General features: G+C 35.9%; 1 protein-coding gene across 1 annotated transcript in view; it reads left to right on the forward strand.

Annotated features, from left to right (window-relative positions):
• LOC140148016 (glutamate receptor ionotropic, NMDA 1-like) overlaps positions 1–8,137 on the forward strand; it is an 89,984-nt gene extending 81,847 nt beyond the window's left edge. The window contains exons 14-16 of the mRNA XM_072169843.1: positions 134–279; positions 6,835–6,925; positions 8,120–8,137. The gene's annotated coding sequence lies outside the window, so the exon portion shown is untranslated. The remainder of the gene's footprint in view (positions 1–133; positions 280–6,834; positions 6,926–8,119) is intronic.
• Positions 8,138–15,750: the final 7,613 nt, after the last annotated feature.

A 15,750-nucleotide genomic window follows, 5' to 3' on the forward strand; every position in this document is an offset into this window, starting at 1 on the left:
TCTATTTTATCAAAGACCTTTAATAAGTCCAGATACACTCAAATATCCAATCCGATCATTTTTTGTGTGTGTTATCAATCACACCAGGTGAACATTCATAACCAGCTCTGTTTTCACCCACATATATATATAGGGGTATTTATACTAGTCGCTGGAGGACTATTATTCAGCGGCGTCTGCATTTGGGTGGAAATTATATATAAACGTAAACAGGATGCCAAACAGCGACAGTTGGATTTAGCGCGAGTCGCAGTGGCTCATTGGCGTGGTACAGTCAAGGTACGGGGTAATAGCACGACTAAAAATCAGGTATGCACGCAACCCGGATTGTAGTAAGTTTGCTTATGATCTGTAAATGTACATATTTGTAGCTGTTTCTATTTTAAGTGTTTACATTGTGTCTCTCATTGGTGTATTGGGCTATTCCATTTAAAATCCACACTACCCCTGTGGAAGATTTAGCTAAAGTCTTCGACAGAGGGAGTATATATCTTGAATAGAATAGACAATTGGGTAACTTCCATTTGAAATACTCACTCCAGTTATGGAAGATATAGGAAAAGCCATAATACAGAGGGAGTATGGGTTTAAAAATGATTTACTCTGACCAATTACATTTGAAAAACATACTCCCCCCTGTTTCCAATATTTCCAAAATCTTCCACAGGGGTAGTATGGATTTTAAATGGAATAGCCCATTTCCTGTTGCCTTCTGCAGCAAATTGTGCAACAAACTGTTCTCTGTCATTCCTATGTGTATGTCCAGGGATGAGTGTGTGTGTTTGGAATCGCCAAAATGGGGGACGCAAGTGTGATGCCTTACATTCCAACTGGGGACCTCTCAGGAACCGGGGGCCATCCCAGTTTTATAAATGTGTGCAATGGGCTGCAAGTAAATAATAAATCGAGAGTATGTTCCCTAACAGTGATTTTAAAAAAAGCACGTCCCTGGTTGATAGGTTAAATGTCATACAAATTGTTTGCAATTTTTGTAAATGTCATAAAATTGTTTGCAATTTTGTGACGTTATGACTGGTCAAAGTCAGAAAATAGCGCCCCATTTGCATAGTCCCCATTTGGGGTGGTTTTACATATGTGTGTGTGTGTATACCTGTTTGTGTTATTTCATGTTTGTTTATTTGGCCATAAATATGCCGTGGCTACGCTCCTGAGCATTGTTGAGTGGCAATAATGTAAAAAAATAGCAGTATTGCAAAATATGCTAAACATCTCCACACAAGCAGTGCATCAGTGTGCAAAAAAGTAGCTATTGCCAGTCATTAGTGCTCCAAGAGCTTGAAATATGTGCACACAAGCACAAAAGTTGAGTTCATTACCTCGTTTGTGATATGTGACATGATCTGATCTGATCAACCAAAATGTTTCAAATATCTGATATTTCCTTGCTATCTTGGCTAGTGAGCTTACCGTCACTATTTGGCGTTGGTAATTGGCGAAAATCTGGCCGTAAACCCGGAAATGAACCGAAGGTCATTGTTCCTAAGTTCATAGTTCGTCATTTCAATGTGAGTTTTCAGTTTACCTAATGATTTTAAGGGAAATTATCGTTCTAAAAATGACCTCTAATATAATAAACGCCCCTTTTGGAAAAGGCAACATGTGGAGTGGGGGCTATTCGAGGGGTGACTATTCAAGGATTATTGCTAACTTTGGCTTGATTGGCTCAGATCGTGTCACATTGTTTTGTTTGAATCCAATCTCAATCATGTTATCTGTACAATGGGCTCTTCCAGTTGAAATCCACATACCCCCTGTGGAAGACATGACCTTAATCTTAGTTCACAGGGAGTGTGAATTTCAAATGGGATCACCTGAATGGGTGACAACATTTGAAATCTACATCTGTGGGAGATTAAGGTCATGTCTTCCAAAAGGGGTATATGGATTTCACCTGGAATAGCCATCGTACTCAAATATCATGTTTTATGTTGTCTTATTACAATACATCTAAACTTTTTAATATGTTGTAACTAATTTCATAATTACCAGCTCTTATTCACTCTGAAATATAAAACATAACATATTTTATCAAAATAATTACAGTATTGGCATGGTCAATTCTTTAATTTCATTTGCATCTATCTTTCTGCTATTATCGCATACTTTTGAATCAAAACTTTAATTGGAACCATGCTTTCTTGTTAATTTACTTTCATTTTGATTAAACTTATTTTATTATTTTTTTTTTTTTTCTCATAAAATAAATATTTTATATTTTATTGGGCCAGTGACATAGCATTAGAGAACTTTATGTAAATTATGTGGATGTGGATGCCAGACCAACTTAAAATTGTCTATATGGGATTGGTTCAAATAGTGTGATTTTATGAAGATAAAAATCAAATATGTCCCAACAAAGCTTTTGAGGAATGCCATTTTTTTTACACAGGCACATCTTTAAGTTACTCAAATATGTTAAACTCAAAAAAATTTTCGAGCACAATTTAGTAGAAGGCCGTAAAAACCTTTGTACAGGAGCTAACCATTGTTAATCGGTGATGAATCCACACTTTTACTGTAGCGTATATGTGAATGCAAGCTAACAGAAGTGTGTATACGAATGATGAAGCAATTAATAATTGAATGAAATTTGGTTTGATTTGAAAAGTTATAAATTCAAACAGATGACAATAAGTTCAATTTCATAGTGATGAGTGACAAGTCGACTCAAGTCAAGTAATACTTCATTAGACCCACAGAGGAAATATCACTCATGAAAAGGACTACTAAAAACTAAATTTATACATTCCAGACAAATATTGAGCCATTTGTCCGGTGGCCATGCTATGTCACTGCAGTGTTTCCTTTGTATGTGAAATTTGATCAGTTCAAATGTAAATTTTGATTGTTTCTGCGCTTCTACTTAATTACAGCAGCTTTAATATGTTACCATCAATGCTTCAAATATATGTATGTATGTATTTCAAATGCAATTGATTAGTCTTTGTAGATCCAATGTCAAAAGGTCTTATTCAGTTATTATGTGATCGTATGCATACTAGAAAGTAATATATATATACATCCGGGGAACACTCAACTTAAAGCCATAATCTACGATCTTATAATATGAAATTGGTTAATTTTTTTCAAACCTGATTTTTTTTGCATATTTGTAATGTTTACACATGTGCCAACTTGCACCTAAATGGAATCAGCCAAATTTGTTGTCTTTGTAGGTCAACAGAGCAAAGTTCAACATATTATCATAATCATAATTTAAAGATTATGATAATATGTCCTCCCATAGAACTGCATGTTAAATGGCCAAAATAACCAGTGGGGTTTCTTTCACTTAACCTTGTTATTTCAACCTAAAATGGACAGCAACACTTACCGTCAGTTATTACTAACATTATTTCAACATTTTGAATAAAGAATAACAAAAACGAAAATCGTAAATTAAGGCTTTAAGATGTAACAGGCACATGTTTGCTGGCATCGGGAAGTATTGGCCTATCAGTATAAAATGATTATTTTTAAGGGTGGTCATTGGGTATAACAAACTTTAAAAAGGGGGTCATCAGATATAAAAAGGGGGGTTATTAGGTAGAACATTCTAAAATAAAGGGGGTTTCAACAAATTAAACAAAATTATATTTTTTGTTCAAAATTTGCCAAATTTGCCAAATTTGCTGAAAAGAGACTTTGACAGTTTTTAAAGTATTTTATGGCATTGTGATGGTAAAATTCTAGAAAAAAGGATTCATTGGGTATCCAAATCTATAAAAAAAGTTAATCGGGTATGACTGTATTATATTTCCATTGAATAATAAACTCCCAATTAACTTACCAAAGCCTGACAATTAATTAAATGTGTTAGGGTTAGCCCTAAATTACATTGAAACCTACAAAACCCTACAGGTTGGTGACTCCCCCTCAGTGGGTGGGGGCGGGCAACACATAGGCCACTTAAAGCAATTTGCACACTATGAATTTGAAGAACAAATGAGACCTTTGGATGATTCAGGTTCAGGAGGAGAGAAGTATGGCACATTACAAAAATAACTTGGAAGTTACTTAATTTGAGATCATCTAGTTTGTATACTATGTTGAGCTTATCAATTTGGATTTTTTTAAATCAAAATACACAAATTATGCAAGAAAAAAAGGATAGGTTTTAAAATATGCCACCCTCAAAGTGCACTTGCGAGTATGTGCTATTCACATAATAATCAGATGGCGCTATTCACAAAATAATCAGAGGGTTTATGATTCTAAAGTTGCACAAAAAAACCCATACACGCACAAAGGACTCTTTTTATTCTAAGTAAATCTTCAATCTTAAATTTCATCACATGTTTTTGTTATGTTTCATACGACACTTACTACCATAACAGGGTCTGATTTTATAAGAATTGAAATGTTGAAAAAACCATGTTGACATTGGTTTAGATTTAAGGACTTTTTAAACATGGGTTTTGTATCATACATGACAAACTTTGTGAAATCAGAATGCGGAGTTTCAATATAGTTTTGTATACAGACTGTTTATATAGCTTGCTTGCATTTGTATTATTTATATATATACATGTATATGTCTCCCATGTTAATATTTATTTGTGTGTGTGTGAATGTTTATGATTTATTTATCTGTAAGAATAATTCTCAATATTAGGCCTATTTTGGTGTCACAGAAGTGGAATTTGTAGTGTTCAAAAGTGTTCAATTTACTTGTAACAATTCAATTGGAAAGCTGCAAGCTATATCTTTATAAAATGGTCCAAGCATGATTTAAAAGTGCTGTAGTAAAGTATTCACACATTTTAAGTTCTCCCTAAGACTTTTTGAATAAATTGAAATGTGTTTTTACGAAATAACCAACTTATAACACTTATTGGTAGCCCGGGTTGGTAGCCTATTTTGTGTTCGAGCTTGGCCAAGAATTACTCAATTTACCTGTATATTATTTGAGGTTGAATGAACTACTCCCCATTCCAGAAAAATACAGCACTAATTTTTTTGAATTAAAAAAAGATTATCCTGTTTTGCCAAATGAAACATAGCTAAATCCTAATCCTTTAGTTAGTCCTAACTGGCAATAAAAGTCAAAATTTTAATATTTTTGCAATTTGAAGGAAAATGGCCCAAAAACATGCAATTTTGCATGTTTTCTTACAATTGTAGTCGCAAAATTGTAAGACTTGGCACACATCTAAGCATTCGAAATCTTGAGTATTGGGTAAGAGTTAGCTCATAATTTTAATATTATATGTTATTTTTGTCAATTGGTTATGAAAAAGATTGGAAAATGTGTTTTCCAAAAATTAGAATGCATAATAATTATTTGAAATTAGTCTTTGTTTAAGTCTGTGGGCTTGATTGTCACAGAATACGAAAAAGGTCGAAAAACGTCCTAAAAATGTTTCTGGCCCTTATTTCCAAAATATTAAAATTTGACTTTCATTGCCAGTTGGGACTAACTAAAGGATTAGGATTTGCTATGTTTCATTTGGCAAAACAGGATCATACTTTTAATATCTGAAATAATAAGTTCTGTATTTTTCTGGAATGGGGCGTAAAGTGAAACTTTAAAACTGCATTATGCAAAACTTATACAATGAGCAATAATTGTGACCAAATGCAACAATGTGTGACATAGTAAAGTTGCGTCAAATAAAGTGTGCTACCAATTACTTTTAATTTTTGTAAACAAAACTTTCTGAATTAGCCTATTCAAGAAAGTCTTAGGGAAAATTGTGGAGCCTTTATATTGGTATTACAACACAAAGTATGCATCATCTTTTAAGATAATAGAATTCAACACATGCACATTTTTGCATTTGTTAAGTAGCTTGGAGCTTTTGTGATCAACCCTAACCCCCCCAAAAAAAAAAAAAAAAAAAAGTCACCAGACTTTTTTCATTTTCATTCATTCATATTTATGACTTCATCATTTTATATCCACAAATTTTCCATATTTGTGATCAGTGACATTGTTGATAATGATTTGATTATTGTTTAGTAATGTGGACTTTATGTTGAACTAAATAGCCTGCCTGCTTGCAGTAGTAAGATTTGTGTGCGAACATTTATATGCATTATTGATTCTGTATTGTCCAGTTTGTCCTGTATTATGTTGAAACTGTCGAAATAGTTTGTATACATATATAGGCCTATATATATACTATTAGTAGTGCAAAAATCAGCATGCCCCATACATTGGTACTTGTGTACATTGACAAATTTACTTAATTTGCTTCACATGATAATCGAAAATTGTCCGGCAAATTGAGCCAGGTGTCGTGACATTTTACATAAACATCCATTTTGTTTTCAAAACAGATATACTTTCAGCAACAAATACATGTAGGCTCTCTTAATATCCCACAACATACTCCTACATACACACCCCCTACATACCCCCACACATACAGCTACTTACCCCTACCCCCAGTACACACCACCCCCACAGGCATGCACACCATATCCCACAGCACACGGATATATACACCCCTACTTACAAGAGGTACATTACAACGCCCAAAGTGTTGCATGCATGTTGTATATTTGTTGGTACAACATGACATTGTGGGGGTATGAATAGGTATGAACATACATTGTGGGGGTATGATGATACTCCCATAGTGGCCGATGGTGGCATACACAAATCGAAAACCGCCCACAATATTGCTTTATACTTATAATTGCACCTACAATGTACCTCTTGTAAGAACACCCTCACATACTCCCCTACCCCTAAACATAACACCTCCACACCCCCCCCCACACACACACACACACACCCCTGACATACAACTTATATATTCATCATTATACTTTATCTTATCATGAATGGACTGATTTACCTTTCAGGAGAGAAGACGAGGTAGGGCAAATCAAGTGAACCAGGGTTCCACAGTAGAGAAACATAATGGTGTGCAGGGTCCTGCAGCACTGGAAAAAGGTTTGTGTGTTTATCATTTGTTTTTTTGTTTCAAATTGGGGGAGGTACTCATGTATATAAGGTATACGAGGATATGCCACTCTAAAGGGTCGCTTTTTTGTAAGAAAACCCTAAACATGGGTCCTGAATTGAGAACAAATCCCTAAAATCGGTCTCAATTATCAAAAAAATGGTCAAACACCTGTCAAATCAGCCATCTTTCAGTTTAAAAAATCCTTAAACATGGGTCCCCATTTGAAAAATAATAATATAGGGTATACAGGGATATGTCGCTCTAGAGGTTCATTTTTATTTAAAAAAAACGTAAACATGGGCCCTGATTTGAGGAAAAAAATCCCTAAACATTGGTCCCGATTATCAAAAAATGGTCACAAACTGTCAAATCAGCTGTTGTTTTAGGTAAAAAAATCCTTAATATGGGTAGGGGTTTCGGAGTTCCAGCGGCACACCCCTGACCAAATGTAATTTGAGTACCGCCCTCCCGGGTTTCAAATGATCCTCCCGAAGGCAACAATCTCATAATACCCTGGCACGGCTTATTCCAACTATAAATCAGGTCTGCAAGCAAAGGTGAAATTACTGGCCAATATCTGCAAACTGTTACATCTTTCAGGAAGTGCCATTTTCAGACAAGTGTCTTAACCACAGATTTAGAGAAAGAGAACCGGGACTTGACCGCTATCTTGATACAGGCATGGAGCAAAAATGGGGGGTATCTGCTTCCCTCAGAATGTGCTTGAGGCATTCGTTGTCATGCAATCGTGATATGGATGATGGTCGCATTTGAGAGATGCACTTGATGCAACCTGCACACGAATACCAAGACACTTCAGATAAGATGCAGAATTATTTTTGTTTGTCTCCTTGCACCATCGGCAAGGACCCGAATACCCCCCAATTTTCTCCCCATAGGTAACGGCGTGATTGTTCATGGTGATATAGGGAGTCCCAGTTCACCTTCTCTAATTCTGTGGTCTTAACAAACCTTTATTGGACAGTATAGTATTTACTCCAGCCTTTGGGTGATGAGAAAGGACTAATTAATATAACAGGTAACTTGGCAACACTGGTAACTATTTCAAATTATATTTTTAAACTGGTGTTGAATTCCTGCATAAATTTGTTTCCGTAAAGTATCTTCGTATGAACATTCACTGTTTTATTACCACCTTGTTTTCTTATCACCTTTTTCAGAAATGGATGGGGCAATGCCTGTATCCTTACTTTCCCGCCGACATCGCAGCAAAAATAAAAACTCTTCCAGAATGAACAATGCCAGTCATTCTAACATGCAAGCTACGGCTATCTATGGGGATATAGAACTCAAGGAAAGAGTGTGACATCACAGTAAATGTAAAAACTCACACTCTTCCGGAATGAACAATGTCGGTCATTCTAACATGCAAGCTACGGCTATCTATGGGGATATAGAACTCAAGGAAAGAGTGTGACATCACAGTAAATGTAAAAACTCACACTCTTCCGGAATGAACAATGTCGGTCATTCTAACATGCAAGCTAAGGCTATATATGGGGACATAGAACTCAAGGAAAGGGTGTGACATCACAGTAAATGTAAAAAATCCACACTCTTCTGGAATGAATAATGCCAGTCATTCTAATATGCAGCCAAGATTATCTATGGGGACATAGAAATCAAGGAAAGGGTGCGACATTGCAACAAAAATACAAACCCACACTTTTCTGGAATGAACAATGCCAGTCATTCTAACATGCAAGCCACGGCTATCTATGGGGACATAGAATTCAAGGGATGAGTATTAATTTGACATTGTGTGAATATATAAATATATCATTAACCAAAGACTTTCTATGAACAGAAATGAAACATTTCTACCAAAGAACATTTACTTTGTCTTTTGGGCTATTCCAGTTGAAATCCATTCCCCACCAATATGGAAGACATGACCTTAATCTCACACATATGGGGGTGTTGATTTCAAATGGTGTTACCCTTTCAAGTAACCCCATTTGAAATTTACACTGTGTGGAAGATGAAGCCCGGTGGGTTCAGTTTGTATTTAAAGGTAGGACGATGACCGTTCAAGGATTTGAAAATGACCCCCTATTTCACTGGGAATCGAGGACATTTGCAGCAATTTTAACCCTATTTTGCGCGAAATCAAGGAAAATTTGCCCCAAATACCTCCCCTATTTTTATCATTTTGAGGACGATTTTCATTTCACCCCCTTATCACGAGGAATCGAGGACATTTTTCAAATAAATACTCCTATTTTTACCATTTCAAGGACGCTTTTGAATTTTTCCCCTATTTCACGGGGAAATGAGGACAATTTTTTTGGAAAAAATACCCTATCAATTTTTGTGTGGAACTACTAAAAAAACGGACAGAAAAAGTACAAAAAAACAAAAATTGTAGCAGTAAAACACGGAGGAAAGTCCTAGAAATACACCCTATTTTTCATTTCAAGGACAATTTTGCTCCAAAACACCCCTAATTTGGACAATCGCAAAAAATTTTGTCCTCGAAAATTCCGCGGACATTTCTTGAAAAGTACCCCTAATTGGAACCATCATGCGTACACATCGTCAGTGAAGACTGAAACCACCGGGAGATGAAGGTCATGTCTTTCATAGGGTATGGATTTCAACAGGTAGAGCACATTGTTATTAAGATAACAATTATCAAATGCGTATACCTGTGGATCTCTTCAAGGATTGGACTTATAGAATGTGATTATAATGGCAGATGGATTGATCATGTGACATACCTTGATCACATGATCTTATATGGATTGGTTGTATGGCTGATCAGAATTGATATAGCGAGTTTACAAAATTACAGAAGTGCAAAAACATTTATTTGATTATGGCAGTTGCCATCACACACTTTTTGGTTCACTTTGAGTTGGTATTGACATCAATGCCATTTCGCGGTTGTGCTGACAAACCACCCTTGCACGTGTGTGTGAACGATAATTGATTAACTTTACGCATGCAATTCTATACCAAGTCGTCGATCAGAAAAATACACCACATGTGTCACTACCGAATTTGAGGTGAACCAAAGAATAAGGAAATGGTGCCATTTTGACATGTACTCGGTGAGATCAGTTGGTATCAATGTTCAAATGAACCGTTAATATTATTATTGGATACCAGACTGTCCCAAACAAGATGGCCTACACTACACTACCTAAGGCAATGGCACGGTTTCCATGCTGGCCACAATATTTTTCCAGGTTTGTCTTATTTTTTCATCAATCTTCCGGCTTCGGCAGTGTGTGCTGAATCAAACTGAGGATGTATTTCAAATTGCTCACATAGGTGATGTCATGATATGAAACAAGTTGTTTTTAAAGGGATGAACCTTGATCAACCAGTTTTTTATTAATTGTAAACAAAGTTTCTAAAGTCAACTTAATCATAAATAGAATAAGTGTGACCTACATAAGTTTTTCATCAATTCTATGATTGATTATATGCTATCTTGAAAGACTGTGTCCATCCACCTCTATCGCATGATATTAAATTTCATGCAGCTAATCTATAATTTTGTAAACATTACAAAAAAATGAAAATGTGGAAAAACTGTAAATCTACATTAACAGGTGTAAATAGGCCAATCACCATCCAAATTGGGCTATTCCAGCTGAAATCACTACACCTTCTTCAGGCCCGTAGCCAGGGAGGTTTCCATATCTGGCCCTTCCCAGTCCAAAAAGGTCCAAATTTTGAAGAAAAAAATGTCCACTTTTTCAAAATCAGCACCCCCCCAAATAAATCCTGGCTACGGGCCTGACCTCTTATGGAAAATATGGTCTTAATCTGAGGTGTATATTTCAAATGGAGTCACCCACTCGGGTAACTCCATTTGAAATTCACACTCCCTATGTGGAAGATTAAGGTCATGTCTTCTATAGGGGGTGTATGGATTTCAACTAGAATAGCCCAGTCAGTCTGCATTATCAGCTAGCATTTGAAAAGGGTTCTGACTTCACTGAATGTAGTAAGGAAAATAAGTACATCAAAAAAAGAAAGTCCCCACTGCTTTTAATAGCCTTAACTTTGAGCACAATCAACTTGAAGCAATAACATTGATATGAATGTTTGAAAATTTTGTTAGCTGCATTTAATATGATACAACACTTTATGTCAAACGAAATGGGAATGATCGAGGAATCATTAATTTCTTGATTATTCTGGTGTCTTTTTACTTCACTTAATAATAATAATAATAATAATACCAGCACTTATATAGCGCTATTACAAATTCAAAGAACATGAACATAGCACTTTACACAAAAAGAAAAGAGGAAAACAACAACAAATTAATCTTATAAGGTGAACAAATGAGTCTTTAGATGGCTCTTGAAACTGCTGACAGTGGGACATGATCGTATGGATGATAGCAAGTTGTTCTAAAGTTTGGGACCAGCAATGCTGAAAGCCCCACCACCAACCACCCGGTGATTCCAAGGGATGACAAGACAAGTAGTGTCTGTAGCAGAGCGTAGACTAGACCTGGTCTAGCAGATTGATAAATGGTAATGCACTTTAGTATATCACATTTAACAAAATTCTTTGTACAATTTTTTTGCTGAAAATTAATTGTGCTCAAAGTTATAGCTACTATAAGGCAGCCTTTCTATCAGGGCAATGTGGATAAGACTTTCCAGTTTCTTAAACTCTTGACCCAAGGACTAAGAGCAAATTGTTATATTGATTATTGGGAGTGGATGGCCTTCTTTGCTTCTTTCTATTTCTTGCTATTTTTTCTTCCTTTATGAGCCAGCAGGTTTTTTAGGCTATAGCTAGCCTGGCTTGTGCATTTTGCATTAGTCTGGGCCATGGATTTTCCATGGACCAATCTAGGCAAACAAAGGTAAACAAAATAATACTAGTGGGAACTTTTTTTATGTGCCTATATGCACTTTGGTACTATGTTTCCCGGCCCCCCAACTCAACACAAAAGTTGGCAACCATGAGAGTTACCTAATCTGTTAAAGACCCCCTTTGCAATTATTTGTCATCAAATTTACACCCCTTTTTCATGCAAAATTGAGGACAAAATTTGGCCAAAAACAACCCCTTTTTTGTGGTTTTCAATGATTAGAATTTCCAACACCCCTTTTCAATGACTAGAATTTCCAACACCCCTTTTCAGTGACGCTAAATATTGACTTAAAATTACCGGATTTTCCCAAGTACCCCTTTTATACAAATTTCGTGGACAGTGCAAATTAAATACCCCCTATTTTACTAATTTCACAGTCAAATTTCGTGAACTGTCCAAATTAAATACCCCCTATTTTCCCAATTTCGCGGTCCTCGCTACTGGTAACTAAATTACCTCTTTTCCGCGCTATTTGGTAACTCTCATGGTTGTCAATTTTTGTGTTGAGTTGGGGGCCGGGCTATGTTTTGAGCAGTAGGAACAGTAATTATGAAACCACCCAAGTTTTCTGTCTTTCTGTACATGTAATTGTTCTTGTGTATGTCCAGTGGCATAGTTAGAGGTTGTGGCACCCAGTGGCAAAGATAACTGGTGCCCCCGCCCTCATTTCTGGAACAATTGCGTACAGAGCGTTTTCAGTCTTAAAACATTCCGGAAATGACTATTTATCACACACGAAAATGTTGACTTGAACCACTTGGAAGGGGCGTAGAATTGATATATGGGCGCTGAAGTGGTTCATTAGGCATCCAGGGCAAAATTAGCTACGCCACTGTGTATGTCATTCATTCAGTGTTTCTGGGATAAAGGGTGCATTATAAACAGCTCTGTTTGAGTCATTTATTTTGGAAAAAGTTGTCACTATGGACCACAATGGCCTCATTCCAAGTGCATATTGAGGTTATTGATGTAATAATGATAATTAATGTGCTGTTGCAAAATACTTTAAATATTGCACTATACAATTCACATTCATGACACACTAGGATCCATCAATAACCTCAATTAAACAATCATAGTGCACAATTTGACCTCAAGTTGAAGGGTATGAGTTTTTGTATCAAAATTTTTAAAGGTCATTAGGGTTAAAGAACTGTGCCCTGAGAGATGAGCACGTTGTGGATCCTAGTGTATGTCATCAGTTTGAATTGTACAGTGCAATATTTATTGCAACAACACATTAATTCTTGCGTTTCACAATACGATGTGTCTCCAGTGGTCGCTATCACATCAATTTCTTGGTGTTTTGTTTCTAGTGGTTTTGATTATTTTGAGTATTTTCCAGGCCTTGTCTTTTGAGGAAAGCACTCCTTTAATGACCCCAAGGAGTGCGATTGATCACACTCCTAACAAAAATTGTGTTAATGTGTTCAGGAGTGTGATTTTTAGCACTCCTACAGCACACTCCTAAATGTCTTGAGGAGTGCGATTTGTAGCACTCCTGGATATTTCAAAAGACACGGTCTGACTTTCACAAGTTACTAATTCATTTATTGAACAAAACCACTTGTTACTTTTTTAATATAAGATATTTATTATCTAAGACATGGGTTATAACACTTTTGTACTGGAGGTCTAAGTTTTAATCCTAGATCATTTTTGGTGGTCAGTAAAATCTTGAGCGTGAAGGTGAAGTGCAGAGTGCAAAGATAACAGGTGGTGTTGTATTGTAATTTATTAAAGTACATTACAATCATGTAAACATTTTGAAAAAAATTGAGGTTGTCCTCCTTAAATGTAACAATATTGCTTTAAGTACTTCTTTCACTGTTTTCAGCAACAAAAAGTCCAGGCCTTCTCAACTGGCAGCACTGCGCCTCTTGTGGCGCTTGGAGTTAGTCGAAGTGGCGCACGAATTGGCGCATGGTAAATTTACTAATTTTTTTCACATAAATTTTTGACAAAAAAGGGGTGAAAATACCACATCTGAGCCTTTACAAAGCCCTAAAATCTCAGAGCTTCCTGGGGCGCTGCCCCTGGACCCCCGCGGCCGACAAATTTTCACTGGACCCCACCCGCTACGGTGTTCGGTCACTAAAATTTCCCAGTTGGCGCTTCAAATAAACTAGTTGAGAAGGCCTGTTTTAATCTATGGACTTAAAAATAGGCAAGAATAGTGAATCATTAATGGGCTATTCCAGTTTAAATCCATACACCCCCTATGGAAAACATGGCTTTACTCTTCCACACACGGAGTATGGGATTACCTGAATGGGTGACTGCATTTGAAATCTACACCCCCTGTGGGGGGCGGGGAGATTAAGGTTATGTCTTCCATAATGGGTGTATGGATTTCAACTGGAATAGCCCCAATGTGATTTTGGTTGAGACAGTAAAAATTTTGCTTTGGTTAAGCCTGCTTCATACTTTAAAATAATTATTGTTTCTTCATACGTCAGAATAAATGCATTTTTTAAAATTCATTTTGTACTATTTTTTATTTATCTAGAATTAACTACACTTAAAGGTAACATTTACACTGATTCGTTAAGATAACTAGGCCTATAATATTTGTTTTTTGATAATAATATAATATCGTTCAGAGTTTCTGTATAATTCAGTTCAATAAAATCATCAATATGAATTGTTTGTCTGATTTTGTTAAGATACAAATTCATTCCCAAATAAATCTTTGCCAATAATGAAGAGAACAAAACAATAGATATGTGTCTTTATTATGTGTTTATATGATTGACCTTATTAGCACCAGGCGCTAATGCTAAAGTTGGTCATTTTCAGGGGTTTTATTAAAATTATGAAATTGAAGCCGCCGCACCGTAAATGCTATCTTCAGAAGATAGCGAAAACAAACATACAAACAAGAAGCATCAACATACAAAAAGACTTTCCCAATACGTGTTCTACTAAATATATGAATTATTTTCACTAGCTTTATTTAGCTTAATAAATACCGAAAATAATTAGTAAAACGCGTATTAAGTTTTTTTTTTTGTATGTAGGCCTATATTTAGATGTTTCATGTTTGTATATATGTTTTTTCGCTATCTTCTGAAGATAACATTTACGGCGCGGCGGGTCTATACAATATAGTTAGTTAATTCATACATTTAGCATTGAGCATTTTTATGGGCCAATTATTATAGCACCGGGACGGCGTGCATCTTCATCTTTTCGGCTAATTTTCTGAACGCGCTTACATGGGTATAAAACATTTAAAACCTGACTTATGTAGAACAAAGAGATGATGAATCGGAATGAGACTCTAAATCTTCAGTAGATAGCGAAAAAGACATAACAAATCCAAATATACCTTTATTACCTTAAGACTTACAAAAGGCATTCGGCCTAAATGCTGAGCAAGAGTATAGAGAAACGTGTATTGTACGGAACGTGATGAGACTATAATAGATACAAAATTTCTGGGGATTTAGTAGAAAAACAAAATATCCGCTACGTGGTGAAATGAAAATATAATAGAAAAACATCGGGATAAGATCTTAATGCTATCTTCAGTAGATAGCGAAAGAAAATGAAAGATCAAAATACCCAAAGCCTTTCCGAACACGCGTTCTGCTTGCAGTAAAAGGCATTCGGCCTAACGTTGAGGTTTAAAAAGTGTCTTAAATAGATAAACATGTATGTATGGAACGTGATGAGGCTATAATATGGATATGCAATTTCTGAATGGGACTTATGTAGTAAAAAGAAACAAATAGACGTTACATGATGAAATGAAAATATGTAGGAAAAACATTTAAAACATGCAGACGAAAAAGATGAAGAATCGGGATGAGGCCCCAAATGCTGAGACTCAAATGCTATCTTCAGTAGAAAAAACATGAAAAAACAAAATATACCCAAAGACTTTCCTAACACAAGTTCTGGGCGCGTTAAAAATTCATTCGACCTAATTCTGAGCTAATA

This window comes from Amphiura filiformis, chromosome 3 (assembly GCF_039555335.1).
Source record: "Amphiura filiformis chromosome 3, Afil_fr2py, whole genome shotgun sequence".
In the NCBI taxonomy this organism is placed as follows: domain Eukaryota; kingdom Metazoa; phylum Echinodermata; class Ophiuroidea; order Amphilepidida; family Amphiuridae; genus Amphiura; species Amphiura filiformis.